Here is a 16,941-nt window from a genome sequence, read left to right on the forward strand (position 1 = left end):
TCACCTCTGATTTGGTGTAGGGAAGCGATAGCCTGTGCGGCCCATTGCTGAATCAGGAGGCCTGAGGCAGGGCTGTCAGTCCTGTTCTCCCCACCGATGAGTCATAGGACTTACAGAAGTCATCTTGGATCTCCAGGTTAAGTTTCTTCACACGAGGACTGAGATACTTGCTGGCAGACTGGGTTTACTTGTCATTGCATCCCCAAGGTTGATACACTATAGATGCTGGGTGAATGTTTGTTGATTTTCTTGAATGGAATCGAGCCAATTGAATTGAGTGAATTGAATTGAGGAAATTGGCTCAGAACATTCCTTTTCCGCTTAGTCTTTCTATAATTTTACCACATTTTCCCTTTTACATCTCCTCTTTTAAACAACACCTCTCTGTTATAAACAAACAAAATAAAATAAAGTTGGCTTCCAGTAGAAATCCCTTTCATCCTTCCTTTTCAATGGATGTTGTTCTTTGAAGGAGACCGTGTGGAAAAGACGCTAATATTAGCCATTTTCTGTGTGTCCGTAGACTTTGTGTTCCTCCCCTTCTCTCCTCAACCTTACACCAGCGACTGTGCCCTGGGAACAAGATGGGCAGGGATCGTGCATCAGGAGAAGGATTTACTTTTTCTGTTATTATTTCAATGCAAAAATAAATTTTAATAATCATAGAGAAATAGTGACATGTGAAAGCATGAGAGCCCTCAGTTTTCCACTTTGGAACTTCAAACCACAGCAAGCCAGCCTGCGTTTTGAATCTTAAACTGGCCTCCTCTAAACTGTTTCTCTTCTGTATGTCAACTTGGGCTTTTCAGTAGTGTTTCCTATTCATTGTTTTGTCTGGATTAAAAATTAAAAAAAAAAAAATAGTTCCTGTAAATATATCTGTATGTATGTTATTTTTGCAAATAAAATAAAATTTTCTCTCACCACAAGAACTAATATATACTATCTTAAGGTTGTCAGGAAGGTGGGCACAAAGTTAATGGGGAAACTTAATAGTATAATACCTATTAATATACTTAATAATATACTTAATATACTTAATAAGTATAATACCTATAAGTATAATACCTATTAAGGTAAGGTATACCTATTAAGGTATAATACCTATTAAGGTAAGTATAATACCTATTAAGACAGCAGCTTTGGTTTTGAGGGCAGAGGAATTCTACACAACTCTGTTTCTTTGTATTTCCTGATACCAACATTGGGAAACGCCAGGTCTGAATTGCCAGGATTGCCAAAATGTCAGGTCTGATTTTGCGGGGCGGGGAGCGTTTTTGATACTAACCTGATGCATAACATAACAAGATGCATCAGTCAAGAAATGAGGTTGCAAGTCCTCGGTGCTACAGCCCTATGCCACTTACAGGAAGAGAGCCGAGATCGTGTTGCCTCCACCAGAAGGAAAATGAGAGAAAAAGCTATGAATAGCTATGGCGGATAATGTGCTGTATCCTCTTCCTGGGACTACAGGACTACTACATTTCCCAGACTCCCTTGTAGTTAAATGGGGCCACAGGACGAAGTTCTGGCCAGTAGAATGTGAAAGAAAGTGATGTAAGCCATTTTTTCCCCTAGTCCTTGGAAACATCTCACAAAACCCTTCAGTCTTCTAGTCCTTGCTAGGAATATAGAATTTCATGGAAGCTCTATCAGTTCATCTATGTTACATAACAAGTTACTCCAAAACTTAGTGTCTTAAAGCAAAAGCAAGTATTTTATTTGTGCGTGATTCTATAGACCACGGTTTCCTTCAAAGAACAACATCCACTGAAAAGGAAGGATGAAAGGGATTTCTACTGGAAATCTAGCATCACGATTTTGAGGTCCATCCACAGTGTAGCACGCATCAGCACTTCATTCATTTTTATGGCTGAATAATATTTCATTTTATGGATAGACCACAAACTGTTTATTCGTTCATCCATTGATGGGCATTTGGGTTGTTTCCACTTTTTGGCTGTTGTGAATTGTGTTGCCTTGAGCATTTGCATACAGGATTCGGCTGAGTACCTGTTCCTAATTCTTTTGGAAGAGCTGCCTATTTTTGAAAATAAATTTTATTGGAACACATTCATGCCCATCCATTTACATACTGCCTATGGCTTCTTTCACACTATAGTGGCCGAATTGAATAGCTGCGATAGAAAACATAGCCCTAAAGCCAAAAATATTCACTATCTGGCTTTTCATAGAAAAATCTTCCTGACCCCAGGGGTAAAGGAAATGCAACTCCCATCCTTCAGACCTCGATATGGGGCATACCCTAAGCTACTTTTCTCCTGGTCGTTGGTGAACGGAACTGGAGTTTTCCTTTCATTTGAGACAACCAAGGCTTGATGTGGGAGGTTTCCAGATAAAATAAGAAATACGTGTTGGTGACCATGCCTCTTATTCTCTGCTTCTCCTTCTTCCTTCCCTCTTGCTTTCCCCTCCCTTTGAAAAATGCCAATCTTTGCTCAGGAACAAAGGGAGAGAAACATTCTGCACTTGTCAAGACAGGTGAGGGTCAGCGCCCCGCTCCCTGCCAGGTGTGGAGGCAGGAGCAAGATCTACTTTGCTTGGAAGTCAGGAAAGGGTCCGCACAGCTGGGGCCAGCAGTGGATGGAAACCTGCTGCTGGGCTGTGCGACTTTTATCCACCTTTCACTGTGCAAGCAACTCATCTGAGTGGGTGGGAGGGGGTCTTGCTAAAAAGTAGATTCTGATTCAGTATGTCTGGGGTGGAGCTTGAGACTCCGCATATTTAATGAACTCCCAGGAGTTGGCATTACTGTTCCGCCAAGCACCGCTTTGAATAGCAAGGTGAGCACGGGTCCCCCAACAAGGCTGTGCTTTGCAATCCCCTGGAGGGTTATAAAGAATGCTAATGCCTGAGTTCTGTCCCCAGATTCTGATGAACTTGGTCTGGGATATGGCCTGGACTTCCGGATGTACAAAATTCCCCAGTCTGATTCCAACATGCGGCAAAGTTTGAGAGGCAGGGTACTAGAGTTCGGGGGGTGAGGATTGGCATTGGGTCAGCAATGTCAGTCTTCAAAAAAGATTATTGGTAAATATGAGTAAGGATAATATCAATTCAGAATCAAATTGACTGTCTACCCATCACCCATCAAGGGACTTCTATAAACTATCCTCCGTTATATAACAAATATGGGCTCTCAGGGGAATCCATGTAATTCAAAGCTGGATGCATTTTACAAATAAGTGATCTGATTTCATTACTCTTTTTCCTGGGAATTGTGCCTGGCCAAGCTGTGATCAGCTTCCTGCCTCTCATTGTATCAATAAATACGTCAGCATCAGGCCACTGGGACCTCATCTACACTGAGAGCAGAATGTGCAAGACGATCCAACAGTTAATGTTTTAGACTTGTCTCTTCCCATTTCCAAATTACACACTTATTGTATTCAGGCAAAATCAACATGAGGCCAAGTCTGCAGATGTTTGAAAACTTCCAGATGATTCCTTAAGTTGTTCGTTTTTCATCCTGATGTAAAGATGCCTACATTCATGGTCTTTATTGTACATTTTTTCAAGTGTTCCAGTAAACTCAAGTGTTCCAATCCTATCTTCCATGTCTCCAGACCAGGATAGAAGACACATAAATGTTTATTAACAAGACTAAAATGCTCGTTGATGAACCTCTCCCCCGCCAAATCTGGCCTCTCAGGGCCTCGGTCTATCTGGGCTACTCCTCACAGGTTATTATCTTCAGAGCCTTGTATTCCATTCCTTCGGGGATCAAAATCCATTATTAAGACAAGCCCCCCGCCCCCCTGCCCCAGCCCACCGCCAAGACTGCCTGTGTTCTCTTCACTGCAGCTATTCTCTAGGTAAAGGATCCTGTTCCCAGCTTAGGGCACATCATCAAATGGCTCCATCCGAAGAACTCAACTTTTTCTATCTGTGCGGCACAACCTGCCAAACATGGTTCATCCTATTAGTAATCAGTGGCTTACATCAGCGGTTCCCAAAGTGGATCCTTGGACTGGCAGCACCAGCATCACCAAGAAGCTTGACGCACACGCAGACTCTTGTGCTCCAACCCAGATCGACCCACTTGGGCGCTCGGGGAGGGTGGGCCCGGGAATCTGATCCACAAGCCGTCCGGGTGGCTCTGACATGGGCTCAAGTGTGCGAAGGGCTGGAGTAGATGAATGCAGTCATCCTGTGATTTTTGTGGCCCTGCTACCAGCGGCTGTATTGCATTAGCTATGAAATATGCCGGCCCCAAATGTCAGGGGCCTGCGACAAGAACCATTCCCTCTCCCTCGCGGCTCGCTCACTGCTTCTGGAGCCTGGCTGAGGGGCTCTGCTTCAGATGGCAGGCTGAGTCCAGGTGTGAGCCATACATCGTACTCGGGGGCTCGGGCCGGAGGAGTGGCAGCTACCTGGGCTTATCATTCCCATGGCAGAAGTCAGAAGCTCCCATGGGGCTAATCTTCCTAAGGCCTAGCCTCAGAACCGAGATATCATCTCCTCTGCCCTCATTCCACTGGCCCAGGCTGGTCACCTAGCCAAGCTCCCATGCAGGTGATGGGGGTGGGGGGCAGGCTGGCAAGGGGAGTGAATATTTGCTGAACAAAAATCCAGCAGACCACATTGGGACAGTGAGTAAATAAACCCAGTGTAGACCTTGCCAGCTATTAAATGCAACGACATTCTACTAGGCTGACGGTGGTAATCAAATGAGAACAGCAGATAGTTTAAAAGGGTAGCAGGCAGCCTATGGATAGTTTTTGTCACTCTTTCATATTCATGTGAGAAACCCTAGACAAAGAATTTCCATCCACATTTCCCTTCTGCTTCTACTTCTAAAGAACATATGCAGCATGAACTTGAAAAAAAAAAAATCAAGGGAAATACCTGCTACAGCATTTTCCCCCATGGTTATTTCCACTTTGAAAAGCTGACCAAATATTTTTCTCTCCTACTGTGTTTTTTAAAAAGAAAACTCTCTTAAATTTCCATCATTGACTGTCTAACCACACTCAACTGGCAAGAACCAAAAAGAAAATATCTTCCCTGAAGATACAGTGAAGTCTGCCACTATGAATAGAATCAATCATGGGGCAGTCACGGAATCATTACAGGATTGGGGAAACACAACACTGTTGTGACCAGGAGGTTGAGGAGGCGACTCAACCCCACTGATGACAGGACTGAGAGAGCCTTCATTTCTTTAGTTCAGTGACTGGGACACTGGGCCCAATGAACGTTTGTTGGACTGAAAATGTATGGATTCTACTCAAGATGCCAAGCAACTGGCAAATTCTAAGCTCAATGTCCTTTTGAAAGGAGAGCAAAAGGAAGCCCATTCCAGAAAGACCATTGTCCACCTCCCTTCCATGGGCCAGACACTCAAAAGTGAATGTGTTGCCATGTAATGGACAGGTAGAACGAAGCAGAAGCCCTCCATCCAAGAAGGCGGTGCAGTTTTCCAAACGCTTTTTTGTAGATTAGGGTGAGTTGAAGAATGTCTAACAGGGTGAGAGATTCTAACACCTGTGCGGGCTGTGTGCATATTCCGAATTGATCTGGAGAAGAGCTATGAGCAGGACAGATGAGAACAAACAAACAAACAAAAACAGATCTATAAGGAGGAAAGTGAGACTTTTTGGGAAAAGTGGGATGTTTTGTTAAAATTCCCAGTCTTGAGTTCCAGCCCTGGCTGTGTCTGAACACTGTTAGGTACCAGGCAACTTACGTAAACCCTCTCAGCCTTGGCTTCCTCGTCTGTAAAATCACGATAATATACCTGAGGGGCCTTGAAGCTCAATTGGATTTGTATGGGAAATGGTCCATTGTTCTGCAGAATATTCTTACTAAGAATAATACTGACACTGGGGAGAAGTGAGTGATGGACCGTCCTCCCTCAGAGGGACTGGTTGAAACAGACATCGTGGCCTATGTAAATGGCACCCCTGGGGTCCTACAGTGCACAACCTCGACAACTGTACGCTGGGTTGCGCCACTTCCCATGCCACTTCCCATGGTGGCATCTAAAAGCCACAGTGACGAACAGATTTTGAAAGATGGCACAAACATACCAAGTGAATACCGCCCTATTCACCAAGTGAGTTCTTGATTGAGACTGGTAAAAGAAAAGAAATACTATGTGTCACCTTTATTTGTTTTTTAAGATTTTATTTATTTATTTGAGAGAGAGAGAATGAGAGACAGAGAGCATGAGAGGGGAGAGGGGCAGAGGGAGAAGTAGGTTCCCCGCTGAGCAGGGATCCCGATTCAGGGCTCGATCCCGAGACTCCAGGGTCATGACCTGAGCCGAAGGCAGTCGCTTAACTGATTGAACCACTGAGGCGCCCCTATGTGTCACCTTTAATAATAACTTTTTAGAAACTCTTCGGACACCAACAAAATGATTCCCCTGATCACTGAGATGATAGATGCAGCAGAGTTAGCATTTTTCGTATGATTTTGAAGTTTTCTTATAACTTTATAGATATTGTCATGTTTCAGGGTTTCATTTGGGAGGCAGCATGGGAAGTATCTTCCCTTTAACACCTTTCCTGTTTGCCTCTAGCTTCACCTCTGAGAGGGGAGAAAAAGGAAGTCCATTCCAGAAGGATTGCTGTCCCTCAGTTCATTACACACCTGCTATGAGCCAGGCCCTCAAAGGTAAACAAAGGCACCATGTCGAATGAAGCAGAGCACTCAAACAAAAACAGTAATGCAGTGTCCCACATCTTGTCTCATTTCTCACGGACTCCTTGTATAATTCCTTGTGTAATTCTTGTATAATTCCCTCCTTTTGAGCATAAATGGAAGCTGGGATTTGTTTCCAATATGACAGAGGGGATGGGATGTCACTTCTATGTTTAGGCTGTTATATAACAAAGGTGACAGGATGTCACTCCTGTGGTTACATTATAGCAGACTCCCTCTTAGCAGACTTTCCTGTTGGCACACAGACCTGTTGAACTACCCAAGGGAAGACCACATGGCAGGGAAATGCTGGTGGCCTCTAGGACCTTAGAGCATCTTCTGGCCAACAGCCAGGAAGATGCCAGGACCTCAGTCCTACAACCACAAATTCTTCTAACAACCTGGCGGAGCTGGGAAGCAGAATCTTGGCCAGTCCAGCCTCTGATGAGAATACAACCCAGCTGGTGCCTCGACCGTGGCCTCGTGAAGCCTCTAAGTTTGTTACACAGCAATAGGAAACTAACATATACAACACTAGATATGGTACATATGATACTGTGCTGAATTCTGTTGTTAGTATTATTAGTCGTCAGTTTAATAATCTAATAGATTAGAATCTGGGGTATGTCCTAATTGGAGAGAGAAACCCACTGTGGGCTTTTAATGTTGAGTGGAACATTCACAGCTCTTGTCTTATACGTCCCATGCACACTGCTCGGGGGCCACCTCAGCAGAACGGGGAATCCCTCAGGGTGTCTCCCTCACTCGCATCCCATGGCCAGAAGCCTCCGATCCTCTGGGTAACATAAATCCACACAGACTCCCATAGGATCGTCCAGTGCGATTATTATGGCACTCAAGTTACCCGCAGACACACATTCACCTCTCAACTCTCTGAACTTTCCAGTCAAGGAGTTGATAGAAAACGCTCTCCTTCTCCCAGGTAGGAGGGAGACTCTGCAGGTATGAATTTTGATGAATTGTAACCTTCAGCGTGTTTTGTGGCATTTGACTTGTTTTTCAACATAGATTCCACGTTCCATGATTTGGTAGGTAATAGCTTACAGAAAATAGAAATGCTGTGTACGGTTTTTAAAATTTGGTTCTTTAGAATAAATTGCACATAAAGACAAAAGTATTTATAGTAGCTCTGGCATATAATTGTTCTTTTATTCCTAAGCTTAAATCACATTTTTTATCGTTAGTAGCAGTTTCTATTTCAAATCTCACGAGCTGTTCTTACTTGAACTTTCAATCTAGCTTGGAAATCCGAAAATAACAGGAAGATCAATTCTTTTGATCACACTTGAGAACTGATTTGATTTATAAATATCTCCACAAATACCCTTTTTCCCTATCTGCTCTACTGTCACAGAGTCTTGGATTCCTTAAATAAATGGTCGCCGAGTATTATCAAACTGCACAAAAGTCTTCTATGAAATGTCAGATTGGGTCCTAATACAAAATAATGCATTCTGTCCCATGTTTTATCCTTAATGTGGCGTGTGACTGTGGAGGATATTTTCAACTCTGATTTTCAACAAACCCATAAAAATTTCCAACATCTCTCAAGTCCCATGGTCTTGAGTCTCCATAAATCTTCCTTTACTTCTTCTTCAGGAACTTAGCGTTTGAGCTTAAATGCTCATAATTGGTCATCCAAATCTATTACTTTTTAAAATAATATTTCACTGTTTTCAGAGGCCATCCATATGTGAAGAGAATTATATAAGCCCGTGATGCAAATCCATGTTACAGGAAAAACAACGTCACTCTGAATCCATTTGATTCTGGTCTTGAGGTTAGCACCATCCATGACAAGGATGGCTCCTTTAAGGCCATCTACAAAGTTGCATCACGACCAATGCAACAGTCTTCACGGCCTTGCCACTCCAAGTGTGGTCTGTGGACAACAGCCTGAGCATCACTGGGAGCTCGTTAGAAATGCAGAATCCGCCCCCCCCACCCAAGGTCTGCTGAATCTGAATCCGCATCCGAACAAGAGCCTCTCATGTGCACAACAGTGATGTGCAGGTGGATTGAACATCTCCCCTTTGTCGCCAGTTCTTCTCTTTTCCCCAATCTGCGTAAACTAGATGTTGAAATGCTGAGCTTACTTCCTAATGGGCCACCTCCAACAAACTGTATCCCTGGGTGGCTCCTCAAGTTCTAGCTGTGATCTGCACACACCATTCAAGGACATTGGTGCTAACAAGAAACGGCAAGTCCAGAATGAGATCTACACGGAGCAAAGTTGTCTGGCAGCAGAGGCTTCCACGTCAAAATATATAGCAAGATAGAGTGGAAAGAACTTAAAAAGACATTGTGAGGGGCGCCTGGGTGGCTCAGTCGTTGGGTGTATACCTTCGGCTCAGGTCATGGTCCCAGGGTCCTGGGATCGAGCCCCGAATCGGGCTCCCTGCTCCACGGGAAGCCTGCTTCTCCCTCTCCCACTCCCCCTGCTTGTGTTCCCTCTCTCCCTGTGTCTCTCTCTGTCACATAAATAAGTAAATCTTTAAAAAAATAAAAATAAAAAGACATTGTGAAAATTCAAATGTCCTCTGCTTATCTATGAGGGGTTGCTCACAAGGTGCTGATAGTATGTGATATTTAAGGTCCGACATTTCTTTGTGATTTAGGTGTCACGGAAAATGAAGAGCAATGCCATGATTACCTAAGATGTTAACATTAAGGGAAGCTGGGTGAAGGGTAGGCGGGAACTCTCTCTACTATCTTTGCAACTTTTCCATAAATTGAAAACTATTCCAAAATAAAAAGCTTGTTTTTTAAAAATGCAAGATTTGGTTTGCAATTTAGGAAAATGCAGCCCCCTCCAAAAAAACTTTTCGAATGATATTGTGCAAAAGAGCTGAATACATAAAAAGTAGGGAAAAAAATAGAGCAATGGAAATAAACATACCTGACACATATTCACCACATTTTTTCACCCCGTGTCGTAACAGCATACACCTATTTGCTTAGCAAACCCACTGGAGCATGAGGGTATGAAAAAAAAAACAAAAAGAGAACAAAGGGAGCATGAGTAATCAGTACTACGGTGCCAGAAATGTGATAAATATATATATTCGGAATCTGAAATTATAGCAGAATCTCCCTTAGGCAGTTTGTCTCGCCTCTCCCTCCAAATAGCTAAAAAAAAAAACTTTTTCGTGAACAAAGTATACACTTAAAAGGAGCTGTATCCATCATCCCATATATGAAGTACTCAAGTTTTATTTTATTGGTCAGGATTCTGTCTGGCAAACGCTGGAATCCATTCTCTGGTGAGTTTAAGCAGGAAAAGGTTTATTGAAAGATACTCAGTAGCTCCGGAATCGTGGAAAGGCTGGAGAAACAAACCCAAGGCGTAGCTTCCAGGAAAAATGCCAAAACCATGCTGCACATTAGCCGGATTCGGGGGGAGACGCCCCTGCCGCTGTACTGTTGCCCCCCTCCCCCCCCCCGCCCCCATTGCCAAGGACGTCAGCTCGATTGTAAATGATAGCGCTTCTAGCCCCCGGCTCTTCTGCGTCAGGAACTCCAACTTAGAGCCGCTGCCCCCTCCCCGAAAGGCAGCCCGTCTCCCTGCCAGCACAATAGAAGCTCACTGCAAGCCTGTTTCCTTCCTAGCTCAGCTCTGACTCTGGGTCTTGGGTGGCTTTTTAGATGCTAAATGGCAGAGTCTCGGTTGCATGCTCCATCCTAGCCCCCAAAGAGCCTGCGGGTTTTAGCTCCGATTCAACATCTGAGAGCTAAAACCCAGGGCGACCGACTAAACCCTGCTTGTCCTGGATTTTCCTGGTTTTCCCACATCCCTGGAAACTCCTGGGCCCCAGGCAAACCGGGACAATTGGTCAGAAACTGAGAACTCATAACCTGTGTGTTTCCCCCGAGCAGAGAAAGGCTTTGCAAGAGCTGCTGGGTAGCCACAACGATGACGCAGAGCCCCTCCAATAATCAATACGTGTTGATGAAAAGATCGATTTGAGGCACTTGCATCTGTAGTCAGAAGGGTCGCTAGAGCCCCTGACTCCTATCTGATGAACTGACTCATCTCCCTTCGCATTGTCCTCACCCTTCCCCCAACTCGTATGTCATAGTTTGCTCCTGGTCACACATGGTTATTTGCATGAAGTGCAAATGATTTTCCTGGTCCCCTCGCGTTTCTTATGTGGGCTATTTGTATCTGACAATTACTAAATTGGATTTAAAGTGGCTGTTTCACGACGACCACAATACCCAAACTGTGGAAAGAGCCGAGATACCCATCAACAGATGAATGGATAAAGAAGATGCGGTATATAGCCCCTACTTCTCCCTCTCCCTCTTCCCCCCCTAAAAAGTAATGTCTTCTGGGGCACTATTTTTTGTTCCATTTTGTTCACTGTTCTATCCCTATGCCCAAAAGACTGCAGACACCCAGTAGGTGCACAATAAATGTCGAATCATTGTCGAACTAAAGATGTCAAGTCGCCCCGTAATCAGCCCGAAATATAAAACTACCTCGATAAAAATGCCAATATTTTCTAATAGAAGAACAAAAGTTGATATAAAAAATGAAATAAGAGAAAACAGCCAGAAAATGTCTTGGGTAAACAAACAGACTAATACAGGGAGACCTGCCCTATGACATATTAAAACACATGATGAACTTGCCACACCTTCAACAGGCTTCGTAGAAATTTATGAGTGGAAAGCGATCACGGAGTCAGCACAGCCCGCAGTAATGCGGGTTCGAGCCCCAGGCGCCGCCGAAGCTTCTGTCTGCACCCAGCCTGCTTCCCTGGTCTTCACTCCTGTTGTTTCATTATTCTTGTCACCCTCCTGTCTTTATAATTTTCCTTCCCTTTCCTGGCTCCTCAGTATTGCAGTACAAAGCATGTTGTAATTTCCCCCAACTCTGGATGCGTTATACCAATAGTACTTTTTCAAGTTTCTAGTACCTAAAAAGCAAATGTCCCATGTCAAAAATGACTTTTAACAGGTGTAAAGGCAGGAAGAGAAAGGTCAATTAAATGCATTTGAAGAAATAAGCACTCCCTCACTTTGCTGGTGGGGGTGTGAGCTGGTACCACTTTTAGGGAGAGCAATGTTGCCATTTCAGTCATAATTATGAATACATATGGGGCGCCTGGGTGGCTCAGTCGGTTAAGCGTCTGCCTCTGGCTCAGGTCATGATCCCGGGGTGCCTGGGATTGGATCCCGTGGTCCTGGGATTGGATCCCGCATCGGGCTCCCTGTTCAGTGGGGAGTCTGCTTCTCCCTTTCCCTCTGCCCCTCCCCCCTACTTTTGCTCGGTCTCTCTATGTCAAATGAATAAATAAAATCTCAAAAAAACATAAAATAAAAAATAAATTATGGATACATATAGCTTTTGGCCCAAGAATTCTACTTTCAGGAACTTATTCTACAACTACTAGTGTATGTGGAGATTACTCATTGCAGTATGACTTGTAATAGCCAAATATTTTAAAGAACTTGTATGACTATGAAGAGGGAACTGTTTCTATAAATTATGGTACCCCCATACGATAGACTATTGTTGCATTATTTTTACAAATGAGAACATTTTAATATACTGGTATGATGCAATAGCCAAGCTACGTGTTCCGTGGAAAGCGTGAGGTACAGAACTATGCATTTTGGGCTGTTTTTTTTTAAATATGTATTCACATGTTTGTTTGGATAGCCCTAAAATATGGTTGGAATGGTGCATAAAACATTCTGCCAGTGTTGGCTGCCTCCAGGCTGGGGGACCGGGTGCCTGGAGAAGGAAGGTAAGAAGGTGACTTAACATCGTAAACCCTTTTGGACTTTTTGCATTCTAAACCGTGTGAATGTATTCTCTATTTTTAAAAGGGTTTGCCAGCTTATGTTTGGCCTCACACGGAAGTACTGAAGAGGGAGTGCTGAACACAAACTTTGTTTTCTTCTCCCTTTTGCCTAAGGCTGTTCTCACCGCCAGCAGAGACGGAGTGTGGAGAAATCTGGAAGCCAGGTTGTCCGACGAAGACTGGGCAAGCTTAGACTGATTCATCGTCCCTCCGTATGATCTGCCTCCCGGCCTCGCCAGGTAACTAATAATGAACCCACCGGCTCTTCATTTTATTGCTTTTCACGCAGAAATTTGGAATGTTACAGATGGCTGGGTTTTGACAGGAATGTAATGCACACTCAGACGTACAGAAGTCCAGAATCCAGGTCTTTCAAAGCAGCAATTCTCTTTCTTTCTCTTGCTCAGAGCCGGGCAAGGGATCCGTCCTAAGATATGGCTGTTTTGTTTGGTGCCTCAGACCCACAGCTTGGACTTAGCCACATAGTACCACATAGTACTTCCAGGCAACTCACTGGAGGAGTTCCCTTTCTGGGGCCAAAACCTTGGGAAGGGAAAGGAAATAATAGATTTCTTAAGTGAGTACAATCACACAGCTCACACGACCTTGGAATTGGGAAGTAGAACTAGAAAATTCGAAATAAAAGCTGCAAAGTGCAGCATTCAAACTGAAATCCACTGTGGGGGAAAAAAATCCCAATTCCATCACTCGATCGCACAATCCTGTTTCCAAAGAATGGCAAAACTACGCATGGCACAAAAAAAGTAATCTTTTTTTTTTTTAAGATTTTATTTATTTATTTGACAGAGAGAGACAGCGAGAGAGGGAACACAAGCAGGGGGAGTGGGAGAGGGAGAAGCAGGCTCCCCGCGGAGCAGGGATCCCACTGCGGGGTTTGATTCCAGGACCCTGGGATCATGACCTGAGCCGAAGGCAGACGTTTAATGACTGAGCCACCCAGATGCCCCAAACGTAATCTTTTGTTTTCACTTTTTTCTTAGTATGAAATGTTTCCGGCATACGGAAAAGTAGAGGGGATATTCTAAACAACATCCACGCACCTACAGAAGTCTTTGTCAAATCTTAATCTTTTGCCATATTTGCTTCAGATAATTGTTCTTTAAAAAGCATAATTTTGGATGTGGTTCAAGCCTCCCGTGTCCCTCTTCCTCATCCCACCTGTTTCCCTCCCTCCCAAGAGCTAACTGGCTTTCAGAATTTGGTGTATATCATTCCCATGCATGCTTGACGTCTTTATAGCATGTATAGGAATTCATAAACTATATATAATCCTGTTTGTCATGTTTTAAACATTATAAATGTGATATTCTGGGTCCACCATTCAATAGCTTCCTTTTTGCATTCAGCTTTTTCTGTTGAAGGACAATTGGTTTTTTCCATTTTTCCCCTTTACCAGAAATGCTGCAAGAGAAATTTTGTACTTTCTCTGGGCACACACGTGAGGCACTTTCTCTAAACTAGGAGACAATTGATTGGTCCTAGGATATGCCTCTCCTCAAAGTTTCCGAGAACAAGTTACTCTCAAGCATGATCATACCATCTTACCTCCTTTAAATAGCCCCCAAGTTTTCTAGGTATGCTTCCTAGCTTTACAGAGCAGCAGGAAAAAATACATTTTGTATCCAAATACTAATTTGGTGAACAAATCTGTCGTGGACATTGTTGGCACCCCACCCACATCCCCTCACTCAGACCACTTCAGTGTATACCAGTCAACTCCCCATTGCCGGCACCTGCACTGCCTTTTGCCTGGGAACATTCTCTGGCTGCCAGAGAGAGCTTTGCTGTTGGGGCAGCAGGAGCAACTGGGGGGAGCTGGGGAATTTCCATCCCCTGAGAGCTGTTTCAACCAATGACCAATGGGAGTTGGTGTATCAATACCTCAGCTCCCTCGTCCTTCAGGCAGGATAACTCTGAGGTACGTGTTTTATCCAGATTTTTGGAGTGCCCAGCAGAATTAAGCCACAGTTGCCCACAGTGATCATCTGTGTGATATCAAAACCCTATATTAGTGATCCTCTGTCTCACTTCTCCTCTCCCCCACCAGTGTCCTGAGACCACTTCCCAAATAAATTACTTGTGCTCAAACCCGTGGCTCAGAGTTGGCTTCTGAAGGAACCTGACTGGACTCCAATAGCTCTCATGAGGATGCATTCAGATGCCGGTAATGGTCAGAGGTGGGGGGAAATTGTCACCAGTTGTAGAGTTTGCCCATAATCACACCACCAAAAAAAGGAAGAGAAAAGAGTTTGCATATTATTCAGAGAGAAGACACAATAAACACTTTGCTGTTTGGTTCTTGGAGAAGATGAGACAACAATCACATAAATATAGTGTTAATAGCTGCAACACCACGAGGCTTTCCTTTGGAAGCCACACCTTTAGTTTCTGTTCCAAATTTCTTCAAATGCACTAAAGAGAAATGCTTGTAAATCTTTTGATTTGCTTTGCATACTTTCGAGATGATTGGGGTCAGAATTCTGAGTTTTTATAGTTGAAAGTATGAAATAAAAATTGGAAAAAGAAGAAAAAGAAAGAACTATCTTCAAGAGCAAAAGGGCAGTGGTTTGCATATAAAAATCACCTTGTGGGGGAGATGAACCATGAGAGACGATGGACTCTGAAAAACAAACTGAGGGTTCTAGAGGGGAGGGGGTGGGGGGATGGGTTAGCCTGGTGATGGGTATTAAAGAGGGCATGTTCTGCATGGAGCACTGGGTGTTATACGCAAACAATGAATTATGGAACACTACATCAAAAACCAATGATGTAATGTATGGTGATTAACATAACATAATAAAAAAAAATCACCTTGTTTGCCTGAGTTTGAAGAAAAGGGCTTTTTAAAGCCTAGGTTTTGGCATAGCTTTCTGTGGCATTTTCCTCTTTGTTGTTCTATTTTATTTTTTTCCCCAAATCGCACAAACAACAATAGCTCTCTGTACGAACATTAGGCAGTAATTTTATAATGTCATTGAGTTGTTGGGGCAGTAAATGATGCTCCCATGGAATTCTATACCTTATCCCATGGCCTCGAGAATGGGCAGGCGACTGCTCTAATTTGTGATTCTTATAACCCAAAGCAAAGAGGTAAAGTTGAGTTTTGAAAGAATTTTTTTCTAACGGCCTAATCAACTCAGGTTAATGCACAAAACAAACAAACAAACAAACAAACAAAACAAAACTGTGGGATATACAAGAGTACAAAAAATAAAAATGAAACCCTCTCCTGTCACCGAGAGGGAGGCACCAATGATCTCTTTATCTATGCATACGTTGTTCCCCCCAATTTTTACACAAAACTTGAAATGGATTAAGTACCCCATTTTATAAGCTACGTCATCACTAAAAGGATCATGAAAAGTAGCCCACATCATTACATGGTCTTGAAAGGGCACTCATTTGTATGACTAGCTAGCATTGCATTAATGGAGGTCCATCACTTATTTAGCTAATTTAGCCAATTTCCCAGGCCTCTGGATTGGTCTCTTCCCAATTTCCAATGCTTCCATGACACTCTTTGATGATACACCTTTACATGCGTACATCTTCGCTTCTTTTGCCTGAATTCCTAGATGAGCAATCACTTGTTCAAATGATAAGAGCACTTTTAAAGCTCCTAATACCTGTGCCAGATTGTCCTCTTGAAAGGTTGCTCCAATTTGCACACTGATACATGGTGTGAGGGGGTGTCTGAAGACACAAAATATTTTATCACATGACAAGAGTTACCGTATTTGCTATGAGAGAAACAAAAGCTTCCAGGTCTGTTCACGCGCCCCAGCCTTATTTTAAGTTTGGTTTAAATTTGCACTTCAACACACTTAGAAATTCCAACATGTCTTGGTTCTCTGGAGGCTAATGGACAAAATGAGAATGCTAAGTCATGAATACCAAGCTTGTCTTTGCAATTATTGTTTAAAATCTGTGACAACCGCTAGATTCTAGAAGGTGCGGCAGGCAACTCTGTTCTGTCTCTTCATCTTAAGGACCTGCCCCCATCTGGTGTGTTTTATGTCCTTGCTTCACTAAAAGAATTCCTCTGCCAAACCCCTCTGTTGCACTGCTCCCCAGTCTGGTTATGAGATGTGATCGAAGGGGTTGAATTAATTCCCGATGAGACATTCACAGATAACAGTGGGCTTTCTTTTGTTCAACACTTAATAGGCACCCTATTATGTGCCAAAGAACTCTGCTAGGGATAAAGATGCAAAGTCCAAAGGCCTTCCCAATGAAGGTAACTTTTAAATTGCTTGGAAATGAAGACTTCCAATGTTTAACTCAAAAACTGTCATCTCACAAAGGAAGACATATGAATGGCAAAACACCAACAAAAAAAGTCCAAAACGCTGAGTATTTCTGAAAGTTTTGGCTCGCTGATCTGCTGCACCAAACGGTCAGCTCTCCTAACGGACGT

Source organism: Halichoerus grypus, chromosome X (genome assembly GCF_964656455.1).
Source record: "Halichoerus grypus chromosome X, mHalGry1.hap1.1, whole genome shotgun sequence".
In the NCBI taxonomy this organism is placed as follows: Eukaryota; Metazoa; Chordata; class Mammalia; order Carnivora; family Phocidae; genus Halichoerus; species Halichoerus grypus.